This window comes from Octodon degus, unplaced genomic scaffold, assembly GCF_000260255.1.
Source record: "Octodon degus isolate 3935 unplaced genomic scaffold, OctDeg1.0 scaffold00100, whole genome shotgun sequence".
Taxonomy (NCBI): domain Eukaryota; kingdom Metazoa; phylum Chordata; class Mammalia; order Rodentia; family Octodontidae; genus Octodon; species Octodon degus.
Genome location: NW_004524676.1, coordinates 8,918,606 through 8,926,437, shown reverse-complemented (window position 1 = coordinate 8,926,437; position 7,832 = coordinate 8,918,606).

Genomic DNA, 7,832 nt, shown 5'->3' with positions numbered 1-7,832 from the left:
AAATAAATAAATAAAAAAAAAATTCTGAACTCCTGCTCCCATCCTCAAAAATAGGAAGTTTTTAAAATAGGAAATAATCTAAAATTTCATTGAAGGGTGTCATAATATGATTAACAGACTGAATTGTATATCACATTCATGATTTAGAAGTATCAAACCAGGAATGGTGGGGTAAATCTATAATCCCAGCACTTGAAAGGCTGAGGCAGGAGGAGTATTGTGAGTTCAAACTGCATAGTGAGACCTTGTCTCAAAAAGATTTTTTTAAAAAAGTATCAAATAGCCAGATATGATAGTGTATGTCTATGATCTCAGCACTCAGAAGGGTGAAGCAGGAGGATGGCAGCAAGTTCCAGGGGAGCCTGGGTTACATAGTGAGTTCACAGCCAGCCTGAACTACATTGTAACACCTTGTCTCAAAAAACAAAAACAAACAAACAACACCAAAACATAACAAGGGCAGGGGAGATAACCAATGGAATAAGTGCTTGCCTGGCAAGTACAAGGTCCTGAGTCTGATCCCTGGTACCACAAAAAAAAAAAAAAAAAAAAAAAAAAAAAAAAAATTCAAGGCCCAGGATACAGCTTAACAACACAGCACCTGCCTGACAAGCACAAGGTCCTGAGTTTGATTCCCAACAACAACAAAAAATTAGAAAGATGTTAATCCACCTAAACTGATTTATAAATTCAAAGTACTAGGAAGGTTAGGCAGACAGACCTTGGGCGGGGGACATAGCTCAGTAGCATAAGTTCTTGCCTGGCAAGTGAAAGGGCCTGAGTTCAATCCCCAGTGCCACCAAAAAAAAAAAAAAAAAAAGTAGACAGACCTTTATAGGCTCCATTAAGTACAACTAAAAGTTCTGCACATACATGAAACAAACAAACAGGAAAAGACTGAGAGGAAACAGTGGAAAGGCCAGGCCTGATGCTGGGGCTTAAAAAGCAACAAGCTATCAGGTTCCCTGGGTTTTCTTTCAGGCGTAAGGCCTCAGGCAGAAGAAAGTGATAATGCAGATGATAAAGGATACAGACAAGAATGAAAGCCAGGGAGATGGCTCAGTAGAAGTACTTGCCTAGCAAGCACAAGAGCCTGAGTTCAATCCCCGGTTCCGCAAAAAAATAAGTAGAAAGAAAGAAAGAAAGAAAGAAAGAAAGAAAGAAAGAAAGAAAGAAAGAAAGAAAGAAAGGAAACACAACAAAAGCCTCCTCTTCCTACCGAAGAACCAAGAAAGGGGCAGCCTGGCAAATCAGCAGACTTTTCAATTATTGTTCTACCTCAGCAGGAAAAACACATGGCCCTATCTTTAATCACCAAGACTAGCTGGGAAGTCCAGAATTAAATGCTCATCACTACAGGAAATAAATCACATATTACTAAGTAAAAGGTTCTGGCTGGAAAATAAGAGTGAGTGGAAAACTTAGAGCTTCACCTTTGCCTTCTGCTAGCAAGGTGCTCCCAAAGAACAGTCTCTTCCTCAAATGGTGCTGACGCAACGGGATGAAACTAGATTCTCTGATGTGTTCCCTGGCCTTACATTCATCTCCACTCAGAATAGGATTTTATTTGAAATAGGGCCTTGGGCTAGGGAGATGGCTCAGTAGAATAAGCACTTGCCTGGCAAGCACAAGGGCCTGAGTTCAATCCCCGGTTCCACAAAAACAAAAAAATTTTTATAATGTCTGGGGATGAAGCTCAGCCATCTCTGGATTCAGCCTCATACTAAAAAAGAACAAAAGGAAGGACTGGAAGGGAGCTGGGAGGCCTCTAAAGATCCAGGTACAGCTGTCGGCCCAAATGCCATCTTCCAGTAATTTGCTAAAATGACTAACACAAAGGGCAAGAGGAGGGGAACCCAGTACATGTTCTCCAAACCTTTTAGAAAACATGGAGGTGGGCTGGTGAGATGGCTCAGTGGTCTAAAGCACCTACTTAGAACAAGCTCAGCAAAGCACAGGGACCGGGGTTCAATCCCCCAGCACCACATGCCCGCCAGCCCCGCCCCCTGGTGGGCTGAGCTGGACACACACACACACACACACACACACACAAATTTTTTAAAAAAAGAAAGAAAACATGGGGGAAAAAGAAAAAGAAAACATGGGGTTGCTCCTTTACATGTAAATCTACAAAAAGGGAGATACTGTAGACATCAAGGGAGTGGGAACTGTGCAAAAAAGAATGCCTCACAAATGTTACCATGGCAAAACAGGAAGAGTCTACACCGTTACCCAGCATGCTGTTGGCATTGTTGTAAACGAGCAAGGGCAAGATACTTGCCAAGAGAATTAATGTGCATATTGAGCATGTTAAACACTCAAAATGTCATGATAGCTTCCTGAAACATGTCAAGGAAAATGATCAGAAAAAGAAGGAAGCTAAAGAGAAAGGTACCTGGTTCAACTGAAGCGCCAGCCTGCCCCTCCCAGAGAAGCACACTTTGTGAGGACCAGTGGGAAGGAACCCGAGTTGTTGGAACCTATTCCCTATGAATTCATGGCACAAACTGGGGACATTGCTCTGCCATTCAGCACCTAATTGGCAGCTTAAGTATTCTAGGTCCTACGTAAAAATAAAATCACCCTGTGTTGTAAGGGTGGTTTTCTTAGTTGAATAGGTATGTGGTGTCTTCTTAACTCAGAAATATTTTCAGCAGGCTTTCACTGTAGCTAGTAATTGCATCTGGTCTTCACTCTTCAGTGTTTTTCTTGCTGAAAGATATTGCTGAGGTACTGTGCAGGTGTATCCCCAAATATTCAAATATTTATAAAATATAATGGATTGAAGATCCTGTAAATCACCATGAGGAAAAAATGTATCAAAATAAATGGAAGTCACTTCAGAAACAAATATAAGTCCATTTCAGTTAAATCAATTGTTTAAAACACCTATAAAAAATAAAATAAAAATAAAGATCCAGGTACATAGGTAGATACCATGTAGCAACAGGGAAAGAAACGGTAGTGTGTCTCTAAGGCAAGGACACCAACGGTTGTCATCGATCACTACAAGTCAGAAGGGAGGCGTGGGACAACTTTTCCCTCAGAATCTTTAGAAGGAACCAAACTCACCAACACCTTAATTTCAGGTTTCATGCCTATAGAACAATGAGGCAATAAATTTCTGTTTTTTTAAGCCAACTAGTTTGTGACTACCTTGTTTAAGAAACTAATACAGATTCCTACCCCATACCACATAAAAATTGACTCAAGGGCTGGGGCTATAGCTCAATAGTAGAGTGCCCATTTAGCAAATGCAAGTTTAGTTCTTAGTTCACTCCTCAGCACTATGGGAAAAAAAGAAGACAGAAAAGAAATATAGGGCCGGGGAGATGACTCAGTAGAATAAGCGTTTGCCTGGTAAGCGCAAGGGCCTGAGTTCAATCCCTGGTTCTGCAAAAAAAAGAAAAGAAATATATATGATCAATAAACACATGAAAAGATATCCAATTACACTAGTAGAAAGGCAAATCAAAATACAATGAACTACCACCAGGCATAGGAGTACATGGCCACAGTATCAGCTATTCAGAAGGGTGAGGCAGGAGGATGGCAAGTTCAAGACCAACCTAAAAAAAAGAAAACATAAGATATACCACTTTATATTCAGTATTCATAGTACTCTCCCAACACACAAACTCTAAGATATTAAACTAGGCAAGGTGGAACATACCTGTAGCCTCAGCTGGGCAGAAGAACCATGTGAGCTCAGTTCAAAACAAGTGCTGGGCATGGTGGTGCACACCTGAAATCCTAGCAATGGGGAGGTGAGGCAGGAGGATTGTTGCTAAGTTTGAAGCCAGCCTGCTACAACAAAATCAGTTCAAAACTAGCCTGAACTGCATAGCGAAACCCTGTCTCAAAAAGACAAGAAAAAAGATTTTTTTTTTTTTTTTTTTGCAGAACCGGGATTGAACTCAGGCCCTTGCACTTACCAGGGAAGTGCTTATTCCACCAAGCCATCACCTTGGACCCCAAACTGTCAGTCTTTTTTTTTTTTTTTTTTTTTGCAGAACCGGGGAGATAGAACTCAGGCCCTTGGTGCTTGCCAGGGTAAGCACTTATTCTACTGAGCTATCTCCCCGGCCCAAGAAAAAAAATAAATAAAAAATTCATATGCAACACAGCAAGAACCTGTCTTGAAAAATATATATATATGATCCAGAAATTCTACTCCAAAATATAAAATCAAGAGAAATAAAAACACATGGCTACATGAATGAAAATTCATAAATGAGTTGTATATGGTTAGTGTATACCTGTAATCCCAACACTAGATAGCTCAGCAGATTAAAGCACCTGCTTAGGTAGATGCAGAGATCAGGGGGTTGATCCCCAGCCTGCTGTGCCAGCCCTGCCCCCGGGTGTGCTAAAACAGCGAATGAGACTGGGTGTGGTGGCATGTGCAAGTAATTCTAGCACTTGGGAGGCTGAAAAATAGGATCACTGAGTCTGATCTGTGTAGTGTGACCCTGTAGACCCTGTACTACTACACAAAAAGGGGGATTGGGGAGATAGCTCAGTGGAATAAGTGCTTGCCCGGCAAGCGCTAAGTCCTGAGTTTGATCCATGGTACCACTAAAAAAAACAAGAGAGAGAGACAGACTCAGAAGGTACGCTGTAACTCATTCTATGAAGTCAGCATTATTCTAAGACAAAAGACAAAGACACTGCAAGAAAAAACTACTACAGAACAACAACTCTTGTGAACATAATGGCAAAAATCAATAAAATTTTAGCAAATCAAATTCAACTGTACATACAAAGAACTAAACACTATGATCACGTCGTATTTACCCTAGGAGTAACGAGCCGCTCACGCATTTTAACATCACCATGTTGTGGCCAGGGACACAGCTCAGCAGCACAAGCATCTGGCCAGCATGGTCCCAAGTCAAGCCCGTTACGGGGGGTGGGGGGGGTACTGCTTCAGCAGCCTGCAGAAAAACTACATGGTTATACCACTGGATGCGGAAAAAGTATCTGACTGACTCTACAAAGTATTTATGATAAAATCAATTATAGAGAGGAACTTATTCAACATTTTTTAATTTACTCTATTTTATAAAGAATATCTGTAAAACTCTACAGCTAATATCATTTTTAAAGGTAAGAAAATATAAACTTCCCTGCTAAGAACAGTAACAGGCAAGGATACCATTCATTCCTGTAAAATATTAGAAGCCCTAGCTAATGCAATAAGACAACAAAATGAAATTAAAGATATACAAATTAAGAAGAAATAAAACATTCACGGATGACAAGACAACTGTGTGGCCACAACGATTATTCATTACTACTGGGAATACAAAATGGTACAGTTAAACTGAAAAACAGTTTGTCAGTTTCTCAAAACTAAACACATTCTTACCTTACTCCAGCAATCATACTGCTTGGTATTTACCTGCATTTATGTGCATAGACATGTGCACATAAATGATCACAGAAGCTTTATTCATACTTTCCAGAAGTTGAAAACAACCAAAATGTCCAAAACACAGATAAACTGAAACATACAGACAATAGACAATGGAATGTACTTAAGACTACAAAGAATTGAGCTAGCAAGCCATGAAAAAGTAATGGAGAGGGCTGGGAAGATAGCTCAGTAGAATAAGCGCTTGCCTGGCAAGCACAAGGGCCTGAGTTCAATCCCCGGTTCCAAAAAAAAAAAAAAAGAGAGACAGACAGAGAGAGAGAGAGAGAGAAAAAAAAAAAAAGAGAGAGAGAGAGACTGGGCAGGGTGGTGCATGCCTGTAATCCCAGCTCTACAGCTCTTGAGAGGCTGTAAACGGGGATCACTACAAGACTCCGAGGGAGGGGGAAGGAGGGAGGGGGAAGGAGGGAGGGAGGAGGGAGGGGCAAGGAGGGAGAGGGGAGAAAAACAAATGATGAAAACTTAAATGTATATTACTAAGTGAAAAAAGCTAATCTGAAAAGTGCATACACTGGATAGTTTCAACTACATGAACATGGCAATCCTCTTACCTCAGCCTCCTGAGTGCTGGGATTACAGGTGTGTGCCACCATATCCAGCAAACCAGACAGGTTTTTGTTTTTGTTTTGTTTTGTTGTTTTTTTTTTTTTTGGTTTTTTTCTTTTGTCAGATCATCTCTTTATTGACATATTTTCTTAGGCTCCTTAGCTAGCTGGGCACTACTGACAATGCCGTTGTTGATGTCATGAGGGTGCTGGCTGTCCACTTTGCAGCCTACAGACTGGGTAGTCCCCAGGATCTCCTTAATGGTTCTGGAAAGTTCTCTGGCTAAAGACCAGTGCGCTTCTGTTAGACAAGGCTGACAATCTCACCAAAAGTGATATTTCCGCTGTGTTTAATGTTTTTCTGCTTCTTTCTGTCTCGTGGCAGCTCCTTGAGGGCTTTGGTGATCAGGGAGAGGCAGAAGGCACCACCTTAGCCTGGGCCTGTCCTGAGTGGTCAGTTTCACCGTGATCCGCAGACCCTTCCAGTCACCAGTTGCCTTGGCAATGTCATCCCCCACTTTTTTTGCAGACTCAAAGGACGGATTTTGGGAGCCAGGGCAGACGTGGCACCAACCTTAACACAGGTGCACCTTAGGTACACGACTTTCATCTTGTGGGATCAAACTTGGGCGGCATGCTGGAGGCGGCTGGTGTCGGATGAACCCGGATTGAGAGACTGAAGAAAGTTGCACCTTAGCTTCCTCCTAGCCAAAAGCCGAAAGAAACCAGAGTTTTTAGATTGATAATGATGTGACAATATAGGTTTATCAGTTGTAACAAATGCATCATTCCTATGCATGGCCACCCATTCCTGTAATTCCAGCACTCAGGAGGCTAAGGCAGTGATTGTCATGAGTTTTGAGGCCAACCTGGGCCTATATAAGTGAGTTCAAGGTCAACTGAACTACACAGTGAAACTGTCTCAAAAAACAAAAACCCAGACCCCACCCCCAGGCCCGCTGAGACAGCAATTGAGACTGGGTATGGTGGCGTGCACCGGTAATCCCAACTTTTGGGAGGCTGTAAACAGGCAGATCACTACAAGTCTGATCTAGTAGTGAGACCCTGAAAACTCTGTAGACCCTTCTCTAAAATACAAGAAAAAAGAAAAAACAAACAAAGGGCAAAAAATGTACCATTCTTGGGGGGCAGGTAATGATTATGGGAGAAGCTATACATGCATAAAGGCGGAAATACATGTGAAATCTCTGTACCTCCCTCACAATTTTGCTGTAAACATAAAACTACTGTAATAAATATAATTATTAATTTTAAAAGCTGGGTACAAGTACACTCAGGGCCAGCCTGAACTGTGTAGTGACACCCTGTCTCAAAGACAAAAAAAAGGTGGGTTCAGTGTTGCACACCTGTAATTCCAGCACTTGGGAGGCTGAAGCAGGAGGATCTTTGCAAGTTCCAGACTAGTCTGGGTTACATAATTCATGGCCAGTCTGAACTATATAGTGAGACCTTGTCTCGAAAAAAAGAAAAGAAGCAATCAGAAAAGAAAAGGAAACTAGTAATGCAATTCAGTGTTACAAAGAATTGCCCAACATGCCTGGGCCCCTGGGTTTGATCCTCAGCATTGCTAAAAAAAAAAAAAAAGAAAGAAAAAGAAAGAAAAAAGGAGAAACAAGGGGGAGAGGGAAGGCTCAGACATACAGTCAACCTCAGAGTTTTTGTTTTTGTTTAGTTTTTTGTGGAACCGGGTATTGAACTCAGGTCCTTGCGCTTGCCAGGGAAGCGCTTATTCCACTGAGCCATCTTCCCAGCCCCAACCTCAGAGTTTTTACCCTGTTTTTTTTTTTAAACATTTATTTAGTGTGTGTGTGTGTGTGTGTGTGTGTGTG